General features: G+C 37.5%; 1 protein-coding gene and 1 long non-coding RNA gene across 4 annotated transcripts in view; one reads left to right on the forward strand and one right to left on the reverse strand.

Moving 5' to 3' along the window:
• Positions 1-22,520, reverse strand: part of HDAC9 (histone deacetylase 9) — a 460,274-nt gene that overhangs the window by 377,362 nt on the left and 60,392 nt on the right. The gene's annotated exons all lie outside the window — the stretch shown is intronic.
• Positions 5,920-13,616, forward strand: LOC135424431 (uncharacterized). Its single transcript, XR_010435222.1, has 2 exons — positions 5,920-6,095; positions 11,322-13,616. It is a non-coding gene; the product is annotated as an uncharacterized LOC135424431 (long non-coding RNA).

A 22,520-nucleotide genomic window follows, 5' to 3' on the forward strand; every position in this document is an offset into this window, starting at 1 on the left:
ATTTTGTTTCGTATATCTTAAAATTGTATAAAAGTCCTGTATAAGATTTTGAAACACTTTTCCATCTGTATGCCTCATCTGAGTTCACCTCAGAACTAAACTGGAGCTTCAAAAAGTCCTTGAAGAACTGCTTTTTTGCAAAGAAAACCTCAGCCATTCCTTTAAGTTTGGACTTTACAAAAGCTTATGCCATGTGTCAAGATGGGCAGGGTAGATGTAAATGTCATTCCCTGAACCTCCATGGCTTCCAGCCATTTCATACAGTATGAGATTTCCCATATAATCTTTTTTCTACTTTTTAAAAGCTTTTTTTCTTTAACTTTCCCTGTATTTTTACTGCTATAGTTACATACTCAGAGTCTCTAACAAGCTTCTGTGAAAGTACCCGAAGGGTAAAGAAATATCTGCCAAGAAAAAAGGCTCGATTCTCAGGTTTGGCTTGAAGAAACACTAGTGAGAAGACATTATCTCTTTAATTGAGCTATTGAAAGAAGCTTCTGGATGATACAACTTACACGGATATTCAGAAATACATCTAATGGTACATGACTCCACATGCACTGTTCCATACAATCTCTGTGCCAGGGGTATGGATTAGTGGTTTTTCTTTCACATTCAGGAGGTGTGGTGAAGGATGCTAATTAAGACAGTCAAAACAAGGCTTAGGTTATTCATGTCAAACAGGTACCCTGAGAATTGCATAGTGAAACTAGTACATGCCCAACAGTGTTTTCATTTTCAATAACTGCAGAAAGACAGAATCCTGGAAGCAGGATTTGACCTTTGAGCTATGGAAGCTGTATTTTAAATTAGCCTTTTCCCAGTATATCACTATAATAGTACAAAAAATGACAAGGATTTTTGCTACCAAAGTGTAATTTGTCTAATACAGTAGATTTGGAAAGACAAAATAAAGCTAATCTGTTTTTGCAACTTCCAACAAACACTATTTTTCTGTTAAACTTGTTCATGCTTACACATTAATTTCTGAGAATCTTATTTGAGGGAGGAAGAGGAATGGGAAGTATAACCGACTGAATCAAAACCAGCAACTTCCCTGAAAGCAGTCAGATTTTTAAGCCCCTGGAAAAGCTGTTTATAGCTATGTATTAAAAAAAAAAAAAAAAAAATCTAAGAGGACTGAAACAACGTACAAACCATCATTTTTTTTCCTCAGCCATGTTTAAAAAAAATAAACTCCTTGCGTAGATATTTAGATGTTTTCCAAAATACCATATATTGAACCGTTCTCAAAAGGGAGACACATATCCGAATAGCAAATTGCCTAATGCAGCCTAACGGGTTGTTGGCCTTCCTTGCTACAATGGCACATTGCTGGCTCTTTTCCAACTTGTCCACCAAGATCTCCAGGTCCTCTTCTGCAAAGCTGCTTTCCAGCCAATTGGCTCCCAGTCAGAATTGGTACATGTGGTTATTCCACCCAAGGATGAAGTTCAACAAAGAAAAATGCAAAGTCCTACATAAGATTCTTCTTTGTCCATTTCTCCAACCTGTCAAGGTCCTTGATGAAGCTGTTAAGCAGTTCTGGCACTAGTTACCCATCCGTGGGGAACTCTATACTAGTTACTGGCCTCCAGTTGGACCATGGACTGCAGATTACAAAACTTCTCAGGCTGGCAGGTCAGCCTATTTGTACTCCAGCTCCCTGTTCACTTATCTATCCATGCTTCATTCATGGCAATGTTATAGGAGAGTGTGCTGAAAAACTTACTCTAGTATAAATAAACAACATCCATGACTCTCCCCTGCAGAAGGCTATCTTGGTGAAGCATGATTCTCCTTTCAAAGTCCACACTGACCACTCCCAATCATCTTCTTTCACCTCATATGCTTGAAAGTGATTCCCTCTATTATTTGGTCCCTCACTCTCCCAAGTGATCAAGTTGAAGATGACCAGACTGTTCCCTGTATCTTCCTCCTTGCCCTTCATGAAGACAGGAATGACGTTTTCTTTGTCCCGAATATCACAGTCCTTCAAGGACAATCAAGAGTGGCCTTCACAATGGCATTGGTCAGCTCCCTGAATACCTATGGGGGCATCCCATCAGCTCCCATGGACATCTGCATGTCCAGTTCACACTCCTCAATCTTCCTGTATTGAGGGTCAGTCTTCTGTGCTCCAGATAGGTCCCATGGGCCTGATTCCTGAAGGTCAGCAACAAAGACAGGGTGAAGAAGGCATTGAGCATCTCAGCATTCTCCATGTTCCCTGTCATCAGATCCTCTATGCCATTCAGTAGTGGGCTGACAGTTTCCGTAGTCTCCCTTTTGTGGCTGATACATTTGCAGAGGCACTTCTGATTGTTCTTGTTCTTAAACACCTCTTACCAGGTTCAACTCCAAAGCTTCATCTTTCTAAACCCTGTATCTCCCTGTTCCTCCAGAATCCCCTGTCCTTGCCGTAACTTCCTGAATGCTACTTTTGATGTCAGATTTGTGTTAGGAGCTTTTTGTTTATGCATACAGGCTCCCAGAAGTTTTCCTTTACTGCCTATACATCAGGATGGATTGTTCCTGAGCTTGCATGGGGAGATCCTTGAGAAATCAACCAGCTCTTCTTGATCCCTCTTCTCTCCAGGTCGGTATCTATTTTGATTTTGGTGCAGCTTGGTAACAGGGCTGTGTCTGTGTGTGCATGCAGTGCACATAAGTCCTTAATTCCTTGAGTGGCTCAGGAACTCCCCAGGTAGCTTTCTACAGGGATGAAATAAAAGGATCTATTTGCAACTCTGATTGCAAATATGTATTTTGACTAATCACTAGAGGAGCTTGCCACGTGGGAGTTTTGGATGGTTCTATTGATTCCCCCAGGCAGGTCCTGCTGTGCCCTGACAAACTCATCTGGTTCAATACGCTGATTATCATCCTGAATGGAGTCTCTGGCCATTTCAGAGAGATGCTCAGGCAGTTTCTGCAGCGAAATTAACCAAATTGTACACAGGTAAGACACCTGCGAACAGTCAGTGAACTGCTCCTCTAGATGCACAAATGGTCACACACAATAGTTTTTGTAGTTAAAATTTCCTAGGAGATGATTTGTACATAGTTGAAGATACTCTATAGCAATGAATGTGCACGTGCCACAGAGGGCACAAAGACCATGAGTCAGCTGGGTTGCAAGAATTCAGTGGAACTGTGGTTTGGGGAGTATAACACAATCCAGATGACGATACTGTTGCAAGAACCCACCATTCAGACCAGCAACTGATTGCTTTATTCAGATCTGACTGTTGTGGAAGTCTGTTATTTCACTTTTATTAAGCTATTAAAAAGGTCTCCATATTAAGTTATTAAAAAGGCCTCCATACACTGAACCTAGAGATGCACAAATTTAGTTCAGTCAATATAAAGAAAATCTTCATGTAAATTTCAATTCCTGCACCTATTTCCACCCAAATCATTACCTTGTACTATACAAGTCAAATAAATCAAAAATAAGTGGTTTGGGCAGCATTCAGAGGGTTCTTACAATATTTCAACTCTTCTTCAGTCGTGCAAATTGCTTTGTGAAACTGCAACTCCGAATACTGAAATGGCATTATAATAAATAATCATGGAATTTCTGTTTTGGTTGTTTTGTTGTTGTTTTTTTTAATCACTGCAATACCTGCATGGATCCACATTTCAAAAAATCTCTACCTAATGCATGAAAACAAAAATTTTCTCTGATAAAGCCTGACACTTAGACATGTATTACTGAAGATGATTTTACAAGAGCAAAGATTTAATTAGCTAGTCCTTCAGATGTGCTTCTAGGCCTGGACACCAATTCACATATTCCACTGCTGTTGGCATGGAATTAGTTAACCTATTAAGGAAAATGCAATTTTACTAAATGACAAACTATTTTGACAAAGTAACCATCTTGGAAAATCTAGGAGATAGTGACATTGTTCAAAATACTTTTGTAATATAAATATGAAGCAAGTAATACTATTTGAAATGCTTTGGCATTATGCTCATTTACTTCTCCAAATTAGATAAGACTTTTTGTTGCTCACTGCCAGGCTTATGAACAAATGACAATCATTTACAATATCAATTTCCATTAAAGGCAATTAGACTGAAGAAGAAAACAGAAGTAGTTATGCCCAAAGTGGTATTTTTAAGTATGGTAAAATGATTAAGGCAAAGTGAAATAAGAGAAAGGCCATGTTTAGGAGAGTGTTCCATTCTTTGTCATTATGAAGCAGAGAATGGCTCTGTGATGTGAATGACCAAATTCATAAGACTGTTCTGGCATTTCAGAGCAGATAATACAGTGCACACAAGTATTTGTCAAACACAGATGTCACATATCAAGATGCATAAATAACTGTAATCCAGTACTGCATTCCTTATCTACGTTAATACATGAAGGAGAAAGAGGGCAAATAAAAAATAAAAACCTTTCTCTGCAGGCTTCTAGTCCCTTGGTGAGACTAAGACAGCTCTCCTAAAGACTGATAATATGTGCCCCAAATATCTGCCATCTGACTCCATTGACAATAGTGCAAGCAGTAACTTTGAGGAAAAAAATGCAAAATATGTCTATGTAGGATTGCTATCAACCAACTTTACAAAAATTGAAAGATGGCACTCTTCATAATATCATACAGGGAACATGATCTAGAAACCTTTATAACTATTTCTTTATCCCACACAAACAGACAGCTAGACCAAAAAGTAGAAATAAATCAACTTTGAATTTTCTGTCTCAATAATAAAAACATCTACTGTATGCAACACTGAAAATATTTAACTGTTACAAAACAGAAATAATGTCTCATTAAAAGGGTACTTCTTATCATTAAAATATTTATGGAGAAAAGTTTGTAGGTACCACCCTGAATAAGTAAGAAAATATAATTAAGCTGATGCTGCAAAGAAAAGAAATAGACCTCAGCTGGCAGGACACAAATCCAAGACCTGCACGTGTCCAGGGTTACACATCAGTTTAACACAGAGAGCAAACCATGGGGCTGCCCACAATGCTTTATTCATTCAGAATTCACAATCATTACTCAAGATTCAGGGAAAACTGGGAAACAGTGCTCTAAAAAGACCAAAGGCTGAAGTGGTAGGATTGTTCTATGAGGACAGCATTTCATTTTATTACATTAACATTGCCTTACTCAGTTTTGCCAAGCCTTCACTCTAGCTTTGATATTAAGCATGTTCATCATCTACTACACCTACACCACATTTTTATACACATCTGGCACCTGAATTCAGAATAGGGTTGGGCAGAATCCCAAACCACTAAAAATTAGTTATCACTCTTGTAGCTTCATAAGCGTTTAAAGCTAAAAAGCCGTGAAGGTTACTTATAAGTACAAAAGGCACCATCAAGAATTTATTACCTAAAACTTTATGACTCTTTACATGATCTGTCAACCAAGTGGGATTTATTCAGTCTTATCTCAGGCAAATTTTGGTGGCAATAGACAGGTCTCACCCACCATGTGAGTCTGTTAGTCCCATCTGAAGCAGTGAGGCAGTGCAGAAGATAACTTTTTTTTAGATTTTTTTTTTTTAAGACATTAGTTATTCCTCTTGTCAGCCCTGAAATTCAAGGAAAGAAATGGAATAACCGCCAACTTCTTTAGGGATGCAGTGTCTTTCCTGTAGTTATTGACTACCTGGAATGAGAAATATTTAGGAACTCCCTCAGCAATTCCCAGATGAATGCCTATTATCTCAGTAAAAAATGCTCCACATTATGGGAAGGCTGGTAAAGGAAGAAATGGGAAGTACGGAGTCCTTTCCAAACCATCCTGCTCCCACTTCAGTCTAGTAGTGGGTTTCTGTGGCTAGGTTTTGGTAGCTGTGGGGGCTATGGGGGTGGCTTCTGTTAGAAGCTGCTGGAAGCTTCCCCTGTTCTGTGGAGGCAGAGGAAGCTTCTCCTATCTGGTGGAGCCAATGCCAGCCAGCTCCAGGACAGACTTCCGGGCACTGGCCAAGGCCGAACCAATTAGGAGTGATAGTAACGCCTCTATGATAATATATTTAAGAACAGAAGATTGTTGTGCAGGAGAAATTCCAGCCAGGGAAGAGCGGAGTGAGAACATGGGAATAACAATGTAGACACCAAGGTCAGTGCAGGAGGAGGGGGAGGAGGTGCTCCAGGTGCCGGAGCTGTGGCCCCTGCAGCCCGTGGTGAAGACCATGGTGGAGCAGGTGGATGCATGAAGGAGGCTGTGACCCTGTGGGAGGCCCAGGATGGAGCAGGGTCCTGCTGGAGACCTGCGGCCTGTGGAGAGGGAAACCCACGCTGGAGCAGGTTTATCCCGGGCAGGACTTGTGGCCCCTGTAGGGGACCCACGCCGGTACAGCTCATTCGTGAAGGACTGCACCCCATGGAGGAGAGACCCACGGGGCAATAGTTTGGGAAGAACTGCTGCCCGAGGGATGGACTCATGCCAGAAAGGTCCATCAAGGTATGTGTCCCATAGGAGGGACCCCACGGGAGCAGGGGAAAGACTCTTCTCTCTGAGCAGCAGCAGAAACAACAACTCCCATTCCCGTCCCCCTGCACCGCTGAGGGGGAGGAGGGAGAACATGGAAGGAGGGGTGGGGGGAAGGTGTTTTCAAGACTGTTTTATATCTCACTCTTTGGCTCTTATCCTGTAAGTAATAAATTTAATTCATATCCCCACTTTGAGTCTGTTTTGCCTGTGAAGGTAATCGGTAATTGACCTCTCCCAGCTGTTATCTCAACTCATGAATCCTTAGCTGTTTTTTTTTCTCTCTCCTCTGTCCAGTTGCAGAGGGAGACTGAGAGAGTGAGAGAGCAGCTGGTATCCGGCCAGGGTCAACCCACTACAGGAGGCTACTGCTAATTTGTTTTCGGCTTGCTCGCGGGTTTTCCCTAACTAGAAGCATAACCCACAGTCATTGGTCACCTTTGCCTTTTGGGGACACAGTTTTTTAGGCCCTGCCATCTACAGACTGCTTCACAGAACTCAGAAAACGAAGAATAACCAAAAGCTTAATTTTGCAACTAACAACTTGTTAGGCTCTGTTTGTGCCACCTGACTTCAAAGGGACGGTTTCTTTTTAATCAGCCAAGGAAGAAAAGAATTTGTATGCAAACAGATTAAGCTATCACTAAAGTACAACAGTTGAATGTGGATTCATTAAACAGGGATGCATCTGAGGACTAAATTAAGCATGGAAAATAGAAGGGGGGATAAAAAATCTATATCTTAAAATGTGATAGGGTCCATTTACTAGATAAGATTACTTTTCTCTACAATACATTACCCAAAGGCACTTCCAAAATTGAGGGAGTACATTACATGGTACTAATCAGAACTTTTTTCCTAAGTAGGTCAGATGTTGAAAGAAAATCTTGAAATCTTATGCACTGTTAAAAGAAAAATCTCCTGAAAGCAGTACAGCCAAGGTGCTAATCACTTTCTAAAATATAAAAACCTTCTGCATAAACATTAAATGTAGCACTTTAAAATGCACAGTCACACACCTGAGGCTGTTCTTTCACTGTCATTTTAATTTAGTCTGTAATAACAAAATGAATTTTAATTAGATGAATGACTGTATTGCATATAGAGTTATTTAACTTCACAAAGAATGACTTATTTAGAAATTATTTTTTTTTCAGAAAGCAAAACCTCTCCAGTGCCAAATGGTCAGGTTTAGTTAGAGTTTAGACTTAGTTCTTTGTTTAGAAGATCATTAATACGACAAGATAAGGTTTGGGGGTTTTTTCTAGTTTTATTTACAATAGGAATATTACACCATTGAATAGCTTTGATGGAGGCTATCCATCATGGGGAAGGACAGTGAAGGAACTAGCAAAACTGAGGGAGAAATACATTTACTGCCAAACTTCAGAAGAGACAATTCTGGCTCAGGTTCCAGGTAAACACCAGTTACACACTGTTCTATATGTACTGTCCTGTACTGCACATAACTTTGCAAATTCCCAAATTAAAAATCTCCTTAGTAGAGTGTGTTTTCTAGCCATTTTTTTAAAGCCTAATTGAAGATATCTATTATTATCTTCACGCCTTCTTTCAAAATTCAGAATCAAAGTGCATACAAGTCCATGGATGGGTACAGAAGAGAAGAATTGCCGTGAATGTAAATGGCAACACCATTAACCTGTTGGAAGGCGTATGCAATAAAGCTCTGCCTGCCTCCTGGGCTAACAGACAGCAGTTTAACTGCAATTAGGACAGCACAGAACCCTTGCTGCTAAGAAATATGCTCAATTAGTTTGGGCACAGTACCAACAGAACTTTCTGTAATCTCAGGATACAGCGAGAATCATCTTCCAGCTGTTTGCAATATGGAAACAGTAAACTAACATCTGTCTAAAAAGGACATATTGACTTACTGATGTTACAGCTATAAAACCAGAATCAGGATTATGAACTTTGCTGATGTATAACTGAATGGGGAATGATGATGGAAAATACATAAAATACGTGAAATAATTCCTTTTCATTAAAATGGAAAATGGAAAGAAGTGAGTAACTTGCTAGGGAGTACAGGACTATACTTTGGCATTCAAAATAGAGCCAAAGTAAACCAGGTGAGATTTAGAAAGGCCCAAGAGGAATTTGCACCTTTACCACCCAAAAAAGCAGCTTAGTAATGCACTATATCCAAACTACTACAAACTGTGTTTCAGCAAGAGCTTAACATAAATGAAAGATATTTTTTATTCTCTTTGTGGGTTTAGAGGGTTTTTCTGGTCTGTAATTTGGAGGGACTGATCTATTATTTTGGAGGGGTAAAGGGTTTTTTAAATTTTTTATAGGAATAAAGAAAAAATCTGGACAAGAAAATAGTTTGTCAAATAAGCTACTGCATCTTCTGGGAAATGTAATAAAATACCATACTTTCATGAATATAGCTTGCATCCCTTTTAATGTAATTCCTTATGAATCAGAGAGTAGATAACCAAGATATTCACAGAATCACATAAAATCAAACACAGAGTCTAGAAGGCCATCTTGCAGGAGGAACTGATTATTGCAGGGAAAAGTACTTGAAGGATGAAGGTTTTCAAAATTAATAGGAATCCTACCTACATAGATAACTCAACATTTCTGTCAAAAAGAAGGTTTGCTTTGTTTATTTTCTTCAGATATATAACCTGTAGGCTATACAGGACTATTGGCTATGTGTCTAAGAGTCACACTGTAATAAATAAAATGTTATTTTAAGCCCAAGTCAAAGTATGGAATGATTCCATATTTTCCCCCTCAAGTTAACTTACTTTGAGTTAATTCAAGGCAGCAAATATGGTTTTGTAAAATAGTATGTAGTCTTCCACACATTTGTTCTGGTCTACAAGTATGTGTTCAAGTATGAAAAATAACTTAAGTTAATTAACAAATAACTAACTTAAGGAAGAACAGTCTTCAGCAGACATACTCCAAGCTTTGCCATGCCTTCATGGAAAAATAAAGTAGCTCTCCTAATTCAGTCTCCACACTAAGTATTCTTAGTAGACATGCGTGACATTAGAGAGAGAAGGTTTTGGTTCTAAACCATAAATATTCATTAAGGAACTATTGCATGGCCTTTTCAGAAAAATACATGTCTGAGAAAAGATTATATTCTTTAGAACTTTTGCCAATTTATTATTAAACAGCATTCAACTGTCTGTAACATTTCTAAATGCAGCAATTCAGAGTGAGTGAGTACATGAAAGGATAAATCTGGTTCACACAGTCTAAAATCTTCTTCACAGTCTGGGAAAACACTACAACAGGGGAAAAAAATCATAAGAAAAATCTTCATCTGTCAGTCAAGGACTCTCTTGGCATAACTTCAAAACTTTACTCCCACTTTGCTATACATTTTGGTATAAAAGTTCATCCTTTCAAATCATCATGTTAGACTCAGCTAACAATCTTGCTAGAATCTGAAAACAGAAATCTGTAAAAGAGTAAAAAAATGGTTGCAATCTCCAAAACATTCTTACGACTTCACACCTTTAAAATTCAGAGTTTTGTTTATTCTTAAATACTGTGTTCATCTGCCTAAGATAGTTTACTTATGGACCTCTTTTCTTCACTCCTCTCCCTGTGAAGACAGATAAAAAAGAAACTGGAATCATAACATTAAACATGAAATGAATATGCTGTTCACAGTTTTTCAACTAATTGTAATATTTACTTCCAAATTTTATTCAGTGAGTATCTTCTGCTGTACGAAAACAATGTATTAATTCCTGCAATTTTGTGTCTTATTTTTAAAATATGCATGGAATTTACAAATAGATGCCAGGTGAAAGACAGACAGTGAAACCTCCTGAGACATAAGACCATTTCTTAAATAAATGACAGCAATAAAAATCTTTTGCACACCAAAGATCTGAAAAATAAGAAGAAATTAATGAAAATCTACAATTACCTGGATTATAAATTACAGAATCAGCAGCAGGATTGTTTTCATTTACAAAGCCAAATATAATTATAAATAATGAGATAAGAGAGCTCTGGTAACAGCCTTGGTTAAGAGTATCACATTAGTGAGCTGAGCATAATTTGAAAAATATAACAACACTAAAGAGCCATCAGAGTGATGAAAATTGTCAGCATCTGCCATTTCACTGCAATAGTATATCAAATCCAGCTGTAAATATTGGGGGTTTTAAGCTTTTGCACAGTTATACACTCTCCTGCCTCCTCTGCTTCCAAACAAAGATGTGCAATGATGGTGCTCCATACAAGAATATTTGACAAAAAAATTAGGATGGAGAATGCAATGATTTACCAATATTTATTACATAATAGGCGCTATTTTAAGCAGAAACTCAAATAGGACAAATGTTTTACAGTCTCTATTAAAATATTCTCAAGTTTTTACTTGACAATTTCAGCTCTGTTCCTACAGAACTCCTATATACTATTCAAACTAATTCTGTTCCATTTCATCTTCCACCAACACTGGGTAGAAAATTAGATTAAAAAAAATTAATCATACTATTCTGTGAATTGTATTATTCAAAATTCTCCATTAACTCTTGAAACTTACACTGCCATAATGATGCTGCCATTATCTCAGATATAGAGGAAGCAACTTAGAAGATTCAGAGAAGCTTTAAAATGCTACTACTTCCTATGAGCTACAAACCCTCCAAATTTGACTAATTTGAGCTGTATAACCACAATCATCCTTTTGGATTAAAAAAAAGTGCTGGGAAATATCAAACCCCACCGTTACTCTAAACACAACTGAAGTTACATTTCCTGTAAGCACTCAGACACTGAAGATGGGAATGCACCATGGAAATGAAATAAAATTCTAATTGTGGCCCACATGTCATTTGCTCTCCACAGTAACTACAGAAGGTGAAAAATGAAGGCTGGACCTTGCAAATACCTATGATGGGAAGGGAGATTACAGATGAATGAAGCAAAGGAACGTGCAACTGCCACAGAGACATTCTGATGGAGCTGCTAAGTATCTTCTTCTATACACTGTGAAATCTGAGACAGCTTCATTTGTCCCACATGCCTCCAGAGACAACGACACAGATAGTGCAACACTAAAGACTCCCTCACCATTCCTCCTTCTGACCTCCTTTTTCCTATAGAAGTATTATGTGACTAGATTTTAAAAATATTATTTAAAATAGCCAACATACCCTCCCACTCAGAGCAGTGGTCATACACATTATGCTGACTTGTACTACATTTATGTTTAAAAAAAATGCCAGTAACTGAAAACTACATTGAGCACTACATATTTTCTAGTCAGAAGTTTGATTTTAAGGCCTGGCCTGCCTTTTTATAATATTATTTACTTTGCCTATGTTATGGATATAGAAACAGTACTGTTGTGACTAGAAAAGTGTATTTAGGAAGGATTGAGGGGTGTTCAGTAACTTTTCCCGTAACATTAACACCACACAGGAAAAGTTACTCTGGAATGATTTTACATTTGCTGGCACACCTTTTCACTTACAACTAACTGCAAGAGAAAAAAAATTGAACTAGAGAAGGAAAACTGTCTAAGAGCAAGCTGTACTTGGGAACACATCTCAAAAAAGGAGGTTTCTTGACTTGGAAGAATTCCTCTTCCCCAATATTCAGAATCCAATAAAGTTCATTAATTTCAGTGATAGTTGAAGAGTTAATATGAACAGTAAGTCTACATTGTTATGAGACTTAACATCACAGATTTTGGAATGCATAATGTAACAATTGCTTAGAGATTAAATACTGGATTGGAAACATTGATTTGAAACACTGGACAGCTTTGGGGTCCCAAAGGTTAGGCTCTGGAAACACAGATAATTACATTTTAAGACTTCCAAGTCATAATGGCTACTTCTAAGACCAAAAATAGATGGCCTCAGGAATAGCACTAAGTATATTTCAGTGCCAGAGAGAACATAAAAAAGAACTGACAACCCAACACCTTAAAAATTGAACAGCAGATCCCCCACACTGATTGGCTAAAATGTCGTATTTTTTAATCACTTTTTGCCTCCCATTTTGCAACAATATGGTTAGTAACATTTAAAAAATTTTCCTCTGCACACAGAAGACCTAAAAAGATATTTTTAGCCTGGCTTCCTAAGGAAATGAAACTTATCCGTTAGGCCCTCATCACAATAACTCTGAATTCATGGAGTGATTTCTGCCAGGTCTGACAGAGTGTAAAACATATTAGATTCCCAAAATTGGCAGCTGGGAAAGAGAATGCAACTAGTGCTCCCATTGTGGGGCTGCCTTCGCTGGACATGAGAGGGAACACCCAGGAGCTTCTCCCTGCTGTCTCGGAGACCAGGTTGCTGCGATTGTGTTGCTCGGGGCTCTAGGTGGAGCACTGAAAGGATAAGGCTGGTTTTGTCTGATTGTCTTGTTTGCTGTAATGAAAGCTGAAATGATCATCTGTTTACATGATTCCTGTTCGGTTGGAAATGAAAGTAGCATTGACCAAATCCTTCAGTAATATGTATCTTGACACAGGTCCACCAAGACTCTTAAGAACAGTGTATATTTGCTGAGGATCCAGCATCAAGCACTGCAGTGCAGTGAAGGCCGAGAGGATGAAATTTATCACTGGCATGAATGAGGGGAAAATTTGAAAAATTCCAAGGGGATCTCCTGTAGCTGAAAAACTAGGTAAAAGAATAATAATAATAACAAAATTTGGTACAAAGGAGCAGATGACAATGATTAAGATGTCTGCAAAACAAGCTCATTTTGTCACTTCATAAGAACATTGCTAATTACGCTCATGGTCCTCAGATGAGGGATGTGGATGGCCTCAAAAAGCAACATCTTTTGCAGCTATTACTGCTCTAATTTATTCACTACTGTTAGAGTTTAATTTTTTTCTTCTTACACAACTTACTGGATGTTTTCTTTGATGGCTCTTAAAAGATATTGGTATTAAAGGTAACTTATGTGGAAGACTTCTCATTACAGCACATCCATACGTTAGAGCAAGAGGAGCTGACAGGCACAAGGTTGCTCCTAAGCTGAACCCTCCACAGTGCACCATGTTTTCTTGTGTGAGATTCACATGGAATTACTTGTACTGTTTTTCAGTATGAGATTATAAATAAAACAATAAAAATTTCAAATACTTATTTTTTTATCAACCTCATGAAGCTCCTCAAACATTTGGCTTAATCATTTCCTCTTTCAAAAGTAAATATCCAAATATGAAAAGAATACATAGAAGCCACTTTGTAAATACATCCTGTAGAAACTATAGAGTATCAATTTTGTTAGACAGCTTGCAGTAAAATAAAATGTATTAATGAAGAACCCAAAACACACTAACAACTTCTTAATGATGCCTTCCTGAGGAAAAACACTCATCACTGGAGTTTTTTTGCTTGCTTGGTTTGGTTTGGGTTTTGGGCTTTTACTGCTAGGAAAATTATCATTAAAAAGCTCCTAATACATTTCATGTAAAGATATTAAGTAAAAACATATACTGATGACAGAATTTAGCTCATCTCACTAAATGAAAGCTATACAATAGATTCTGAACTGATGTGTCCTTCCCCAGCTTTGGCGTATATTTAGCCACATCACATCCACATGATCAATAAGACAAAGAGAAATAGTTGTAAGAATTAAACCCCCTATCACAACTTTTGGCTGCACAATAAGAATCCAATCTAAATCTCATTCAGACCAGTACAGGCTAGAACCTTCCACTGCACTATTGCCAGGAAACCAGGAACTTAATACAGACTTTATGGCTAATTGACAGTTTTTTGAGCACCACAAGCACAAAACCCCCTTATTTTAGCCTTAACTATATGTCTCCACTGTAAGACTATCTCACTTCAGGTTATTTAGTGTATTTTAAAGTGAAACTACTAAAAAGTATTTGCTTGTTTATTTAGCCTATTACTTAGGATTTTTAACTACAATAATTATTACTACCAGGAGCTGCAACAGAAATCATCAAAGAAGAATTTTCCAACCACAAAGTAGTAACAGTAATCAGCATAGAAGGCTTCGGCTTGTGAAGGACAGCACAGCATACTTCTGAGACAGCACATTTCTCTCACACTTGTGAGAGAAATCAAAGTTTATTTTTCAACTCATGCAAAAACTCAATTAAAACACCTTTCAGACCTTACAGGCTTGCATTGTTTTTTCAACTGTTATTATTACTTTGGTAGTTAGCTCGTGATTTGTCAAGTGAATATACCCTTCTGACTCTGCACGAAGTTTGTTGCTAAGGCAGATATGTGTCTAGATTTATTTACTATTAACAACACAGAGGATAATAATTTTTTTATGATTACGATATAATAACACAAAGCCATACATCTTATTCAATTTTCAATCACTGAGGATCACTTCCAATTCAACTTTCAATTTAGATCTTAAATGAAAAGAACTTACCAGTTAGGGCGTACATGGTCTCGTTGATGTAACTTATGGTGGTTTAGAAAGCTAGCAAGGCTGTTGTGATATTAAAAGCAACAATGAAGGGAAGTGGTTAGTCAACTAGCTGGTTCTGTTATTCCCTCCCACTTCTTACAGCAGTACCTAATTGTGGGGTCATAATTCAGCTTACTACCCCAGTTTTTAATTTTGTTCGTTTAAAAAAAAAACCAAAACAACCAAAACACCCACACCACTTTACCACTTTTGAAGGTTTATTACAGTGTTTCAAACCGGATGTTCAATACCTATAGTCATAATAAGATACTAGATACAACATCCAAGCAGTACTAGTCTCTGTTTAGTTGGAGAGAAAATAAAAAAAAAATCAAAGAGAAACAAAAATCTAGCTAACAGTAGTTTTTCTCACTGTTGCTTTGAAGTGAAGAGAATAAAATTCAAACCATTCTGCATGAGTGGGAAAGAAAGAATAAATTAGCCGTATATATTATTAGTCAAGTTACCTAACGGAGCTGATCAAGCTCACTTTGAGCCAATGGACAGAAGTTTTTATGCAGCTATTTATGCTTTTGTACATGAAGAAGGGATGCTATCTATAAAATATCAGTATTTTATAGTCACTTCAAGTGACTAAGGGTAATGAGAGACAGAAAAGAACTAAAAATTACATAATTATTTTTAATTAATGTTTAATTTTTGCCTTAAAGCCGTATTTTTTTGTAATACACAGTGTTTAACACCACATGTAAAAGGAACACTGAAAGAATTAACACAATCTCAGTGTCCTCATTTAGTAAGCTCCTTTAAACAACAAGAATTTCCACTTTTAGCAATATCATTTGGGAAAAAACGTAAGACACTGTCCTTTGTTTCTGTGCATTAAAATAATATAAAACAGATTAAGATGAGTTGGTTAAAGCTATGCCACAGAAATAGCCCAAGTTCATCTTCACATTTGTGGTCTTATAGTTTACTCAATGCTTTCCTTTGGCATTTGTAAAGTACATCAAAATTTAGTGCCTACACAATCCAGGGCTTTGGGTGTTTTGAGTACTTTAGATAAATCACAAACTAGATCAAAGTTCAACTTCTCTCTCTACCAAAAATACCCCTCACAACCAAAAGCCAACACATGACTGAGGCCACAAGGAACTGCACTCCATGTCCCTCTCCTTAGCCCACATGCCCTGCCCCAGTCAGCAGACTACAGAATCTCTCTTGCTTTCTTGAAAGAATGACCTGGCCATCATTCAGCAGGACACTGCCACACTTCGCTTTCGCTCACATTTCTTGCTTTTTTTCTTTCTTCCATCCACAGGGACTGCCCATCTAACACAATGGAGAAGCCATTTTGTAAGAACTTGCAATGTACCCATGAAAGTCTATCACACATGCATCACCATCATCTTTCACAGAAGGTCATTTCCCATAGAATTCTTGTTGCATCTTCCCAGTAACAGCAACTAGCTGCATATTGCCAAGGCCCATTTGTTGTAGCCTGACAGTGCAACAGACCTTACAATAGTACTATTAATTTCTACAATATTTAGTTAATAAACAGCCTCTGTGTAATCATGTCCCTTCTTCTGTGAGGAAAAGATAAAAGGATCTGGAGAGACAGAGATCCTCCAGAAACTGGTGAAAATGTAACTTGTGGAGGTTATTAAGAGACTACTCAGTAGGACTAGAAATGTGCACTAGGTTATGCTACACACTTTCGATGCAATTTCCTGGTACAGTAAGGAAATACGTCATCTTCATAAACACATCACACTATTATAACTGCTGTGTGTTCCCCCTGTCTCTCTATCAAAATACTGTCCCATAGTTTCACTTGATGGTTAAAACATTTATAAGATTCCAATACATATGTTGGAATAGCTTCTAGAGATCACTCAAAGCTCGCCTGTAACCTTGTAACCTTTAGCATTCCTTGTTAATGCTAAAGTTGTCCTTTAGCTTAAGGACAGCTTTTCCCTCTCTTGCAATGACTACACTGGTGCAAGTAAATCTCAGGCAGAAGAGCGGCTTTGATGGTTTTCCACTACACATATTCAGGGAAATTGTGGGTGGGCAGGTGGGTGTGTTTTTATGCAGAAACACCTTCCACTAGATCAGGTTGCGCAGAGCTTCATCCAACCTCGCCCTGAACTCTTCCAGGGATGGGGCATTCACAACTTCTCTGGGCAACCTGTTCCAGTGCCTCACCACCCTCACAGTAAAGAATTTCTTCCAAATATCTAATCTAAATCTACTCTCCTTCATCTTAGATCCGTTCCCTCCTGTCCTATCACTACATGCCCTTGTAAAAAGTCCTTCTCCAGTCTTCTTGTAGACCTCCTTTAACTACTGGAAGGTGCTGTAAGGTCTGCCCAGAGCCTTCTCCACCATGCTGAATAGCCCCAACTCTCTCAGCCTGTAACTATCTTTATATACTAAATAAACAACAACAAACGATTATTCAAACCTCCATGAAAAGCCTTCAACATTTTTCATGAAAATCCACAAATATGGTGTCTTTGGAACTCATCAGATCCCTGCATGTGAGTCTCCTCTGTATCTGCTTGTGCCTTTCTGCAGATTATGAGACAGCTAGAGCAGTTACTTAAATAAAAAAACAGAGCTAAATTACCAGTGCAAGGGATTGCATCATATAAAGGGGATACCATCTTCTTCTCTAGAAGAATCAATTAAAAAATCCTTTCAGTATCTGCTGAAATCTCAGCATTCATTTGTACAGTGTCTTATCAAGAAACAGTAAACTTTGAAAATTGAGAGCAGATAAAAGTTACTGTACTGGAGATAGTGCATAAAACTTTCTTCATTGGTCACAATGTACCTAACTAATATGTATGCCACATGGCAAGCATGCCAGACATCTGGTCACCCCACACATTTTGGAATAGTCAATTATAATTGTCTACTACTCTACTCGTTCTACTAAGTTCAAACATTGCTGTGTTTGCTCAGACATTTCTACTAGGTTAAGACCACCATAGAGGAAAAAAATAGCTACTGTTTCATTTTGGAAGACAAAAACATGATAAAGTAGGAAAACTTTTATGTATTAAATATCTATTTTTCTTACAGTGTAACTGTTAGCTATGTCATCCTTGCTGTCTTGGGAAATCATTAGAGTTTGTCTTTAAAAAAAAAAATCTAAACTGTTTTAGTCCCCATTTAGACCAGCTGTTACACATTACTGAAATTCCTTGAGGAAGTGTAACTTTTACAAATTTGGACAGCTTGTTTCATTTCCCTAAGCTGTTTCTTTACAATATCTTTGCATAAAGGGCAGGGGGGAAAAAGAAACAGCTGAATCGAAAAAAAGGTGTTCATATGGACAAAGCAGAAATGGCATCTTTCAAAAAGTGACCTGTTATTACTAAACATTTTGGTCTGTTCAATGGACTGAAAACACTCTCAATTAATTGTATAATGCCAGGGCTGCACATCCTAATGTGTGCAGCACGTTCTACAGTAGCCCTCAGCTACTCACACGACTTTGGTTTTCTGGAATTTTTTTTTGAATAGCAAAACCTTCCCAAGGCCGAGAGCTCCATGAGAGAAAAGCTTGAGAATTATTCAAATTGCAGCAGAATCAACCCCAGTTTTCCTTTTTCAGACCACCTTGAGGCTTCTCGAACACAGAGACTCTGAGACTAAGCAAGCACTAAATTAAATGAGAATGCTCTTTATCCTGTTTAGGGTTACACAAGGAGCAAATTTACTTTACAAAGATGTCGTATTTTCAGAGTCTAGAAGACAAATGTAACTTATGTCTGCATTACTCTTGGTACAGGCCCCTCAAGCTGTTCCTGGATGGAGTCGCTCCAAGAAGGTTCAGCACTGCCTGCTCCATAAGTGATAGTCAGAAAGCAGCATCTCTCTATGTTATGTTACTCACGTTCCACAGCCAGAAAAGGAAGTTATTTTGTACATATTTGTTCTTATCTCATGGATCCTTGCTGTGTGAAAAGAGTCTGATCATGCTGGAACTTCCAAAACTATTTTAGGCCTTTCCTAGATAACATCTTCTCTTACAATTCAATATCCCATTATTTTGACTATGGGATCTGGGCCACTGTTCACAGTTTGACTTAGAGAAAGAGATGACCAAAGTAAGATCCATGAAGCTGTCACAAAGGCTTGACATCTGAAGTGAAACTCTTCAGTGAAATTTACTACTCCTTTTAAAACATAGGGTTTTTGAGAAATTTTTTAGACACATCTGTCAAAACCCAGAGAGATCAGCAACTTATGCACAAGAACAAACCACCGATGACAAAAGCATAATGGTTTTCTATCTAACATGGTGTGACATTTCATTTGCAAAGACAATCATGAGTTTCCCATTTGCGCACAGGCATTTGCACATGAAATTGTACCACCTTTTGTTGTAACATTTCCTGTAACAGCTCTGGGTTCTCCATGCTTACCTACACATTGTACTTCGTAATACAGTCTAGATGCTTCCTTTGCTCTCAGTGGGAAAGAAGACAAATCAAGCATTAAAGTCCATTTATGATTCCACTGCTAAAAATGGCTGTCACAGGATGCTCAAAGTGAAAAAACTTTAAATAAAATTAGATCAGACAGGATGAGAACCTTTTCCCTCTTTCACATTTCAGAGTATGCAGCAGCTATGGAAACAAGACAAAATACTAGCATGTACAAGTCAAATTGGGTATAATTTCTCCTTGAAGACTACACACTTCAAACAAGTTCAAAAATACTAAAGTTGGCTCCCAAAACCCTTTTAAAATTTCCTTTAACTTCTAGATGAATGAAAAATGGCATAAAATCTGGTGCTTGCAGCAGTACTTCAAAAAACTCATAATGATTTTTTTTATTCACCTTTAGTTGCTTTTAAGGCTTCAATTTTTGGTTTATGTATTCCAGATATACCAGTCCAGTGTTTTAAAGAACCTAAAAATCAATCCTCAAAATGTGACTCAGAAAAACAACAACAAAAAAAAGAAATATAAATTCCTTGGTCAACTTGAAGAGTATTGACCTGGTATCGCCAGTAAGTTTACATTTGCAGGAGGAAAACTGGTACAGAGAATAACAGATTATAAATCTGTTATTTCAGTGTGGGTGAGGAGGAAGATAAAGGACAAATGTCACTGCATTGATTCTACAACTATTCTTTATCACGTTTTTAACATATGGCATGGATGCACAAAGCTCCAAATGAGAGTATTTTCGATGGAGCTTTTCTTAAAATCACAAGAATAAACAAGTAAAATAGAGTACTAGGAGGGAATGCCATAAAAACCACTTTGTTCCCCTTTATCAAAGAAAAATATCTTCCACTTTCTCTCCAAACTCAGCATCAAAACATATTCCAACTGTTGATTTTGGCCAGAAATCCTCAACGGGATTACTCCCCAACTGCCCAGATTTCACAGTTATAGTGACTGGTGATATTTTTGTATTCTTCTGCCTTCTTGTCTATCATTTACCTATCATTTAAGTTTCCAGGCTCCATCTGAAATTTGTATTAGGATGAGATCTGGACATGTATCAGCTATTCCTCTCCTACTTAGTTTCACAGAAAACAAAGCTGGGTATGTAGCCCAGCCAGGAACTGCAGCACATACCAGTAAGTACCCACGGAACAGATCCCAGACATACAGAAAGATCATTTAATTCACTAGGATTTTTTTTTTTTACCTTATCTTTTATTTCTAGAAGACAACTCCAAACACCTAATACATGCTTGTGCATTAAAGTTTTAACACCAGAAAGACTATCTTACCTCATATACTTCCCTTTTCTGGCACTACTTTAGATACAGCAATGACTGCTGGCTCAGAGGAAAGTGACCTCCCTTTTTCAGGGAATTGTAAATGCAAGAGCTAAAGTTACTATATTTACTTCGCCACAATACTCTCATCATTACAGAGAAAATACTGGGGGGAAAAAAAACAAGGGAAGAAAACCTCATAAGGATTCTTTTGCTCAGCTTTTCTCATAATTTCTTAATAATTTTCTATGTCAGTTTTGGAACCCGCGTTTTCTCCTTGTTTTTCCCCAGTAGTAGAAACACAGGTAGCTTATAATATAGACAATAATGAGAAAGGCTGGTTATTCAATGATTAGGAGAAAGGGAGAGAGAAAGACAAATAGGTTAAAAATATATACATTGAGTGATTATATGCCTAATTCCAGCTGAGCTCTTTAACTTCTCCCTGCGTATCCTCTCTAAATTTTCTGCGTCTCTCCTCTACCAACATTTTTTCCTCTTCTGAAACAGGAGTATTGCATGATCACTTCTCTTCTTATAGACAGCAAATGGTAGCAAGTAGCATGTAGATTCTTGAAGTGCAAATGGCTCATAAAATAAGAAAAAGATTTACCCAAAACCAAATAAGAAATTATTTTTGTTTTTATTTTCCGTAATTACCTGAGGCTTTCAAAACTCAGTTTGCTCAATCTATTCAATCAGCTTTACACTATGCAGAGCTTGATGAATAGAGCAGCTCTACATGGATTTTATTTGGTAATGCCTTAAATTCTAGTTATTCAACATCTAACTGCATCTTAATCTTCTAATCTCTTGTTCTGCTCATCAGTAGGAATTTTACATATGCCAATTGTTTAAAGAAAGCTTAAAGAAAAAAAGTGAAAGGAGAAACATTTAAAGGTTAAGATTTTAAGGGACTTGGTGCACACTTCACATTTTTGAAAAGAAGCTAGTCTCTTCCACGAAATAGAACAACTTCTGCATAGGAAGGTTTTAATCCTTAAAGCAATACTTTCTATCTTTTAAATAAACTTTGCTATTATCTGATGAACCATGAAAAATTTTGAATGATATTGCACAAGTCATTGTTCTGCAATTTGTTTTCCAGTGTCTAAGCACATTTACCTAAGTGCTTCCTCAAGTAACCTGAAAATCTCTTCTAATGTTGTCTTAATTTTTAATTCTAACAGGAGATAGCTGCATTTGGCTGTCAGTAAGCAAACACTATGGCTCTGCAATGTACCTTTCTTGTAAGAAAAAAAAAGAGCCTGCAATTACCACCGTGTGGTACCCTGTATATCAGTGTGCACTCGAATATAAGAAGTGCCTATTATCTGTACTGTTACAGACTACAAAAAGTGCACCTTCAAGGCAGTACAGCAATTTACCAACGATGGTGTGTCTTTAAATAACTACATTAGAAGAATGAGCATTAAACAACTTTTAATGGCTGCATCTATAGAAAAGTTTGTGGCACTAAGCCATAGATCTTTCTCATCTGAAATTTATATTTAGATACATAATTTCTTTTATCCGTATACCAATTTCTCATTGTTACAGAACATATGCTCTTCCTCAAAATAACTTGCTATTTTTGTACTATTACTCAGCCACATACTTCCACAAAGCTGCAAGTGTTACTTCAGATAAACTTAGTGGCTTTTTGGCTAGTTTCCATGTTACTTTAATAACAGAAAAAAGACCACCTAGTGAAGCATGCTTCTGTATCCCCTCCACCAAATTGGGTTTGCTTTGCATGAGGGCAGTTATCAGTCCCAAATTGACTTGTGGGGATGGAGGGGGGGAAAAGGTATAAATTCCCGCACATTTCCCCTTTGGTAGAAGTCCTTCAGACAGGAATGGTATCATATCCTACCTCTTAGTAACTCTGATGACTTTTT

This window comes from Pseudopipra pipra, chromosome 1, assembly GCF_036250125.1.
Source record: "Pseudopipra pipra isolate bDixPip1 chromosome 1, bDixPip1.hap1, whole genome shotgun sequence".
NCBI lineage: Eukaryota > Metazoa > Chordata > Aves > Passeriformes > Pipridae > Pseudopipra > Pseudopipra pipra.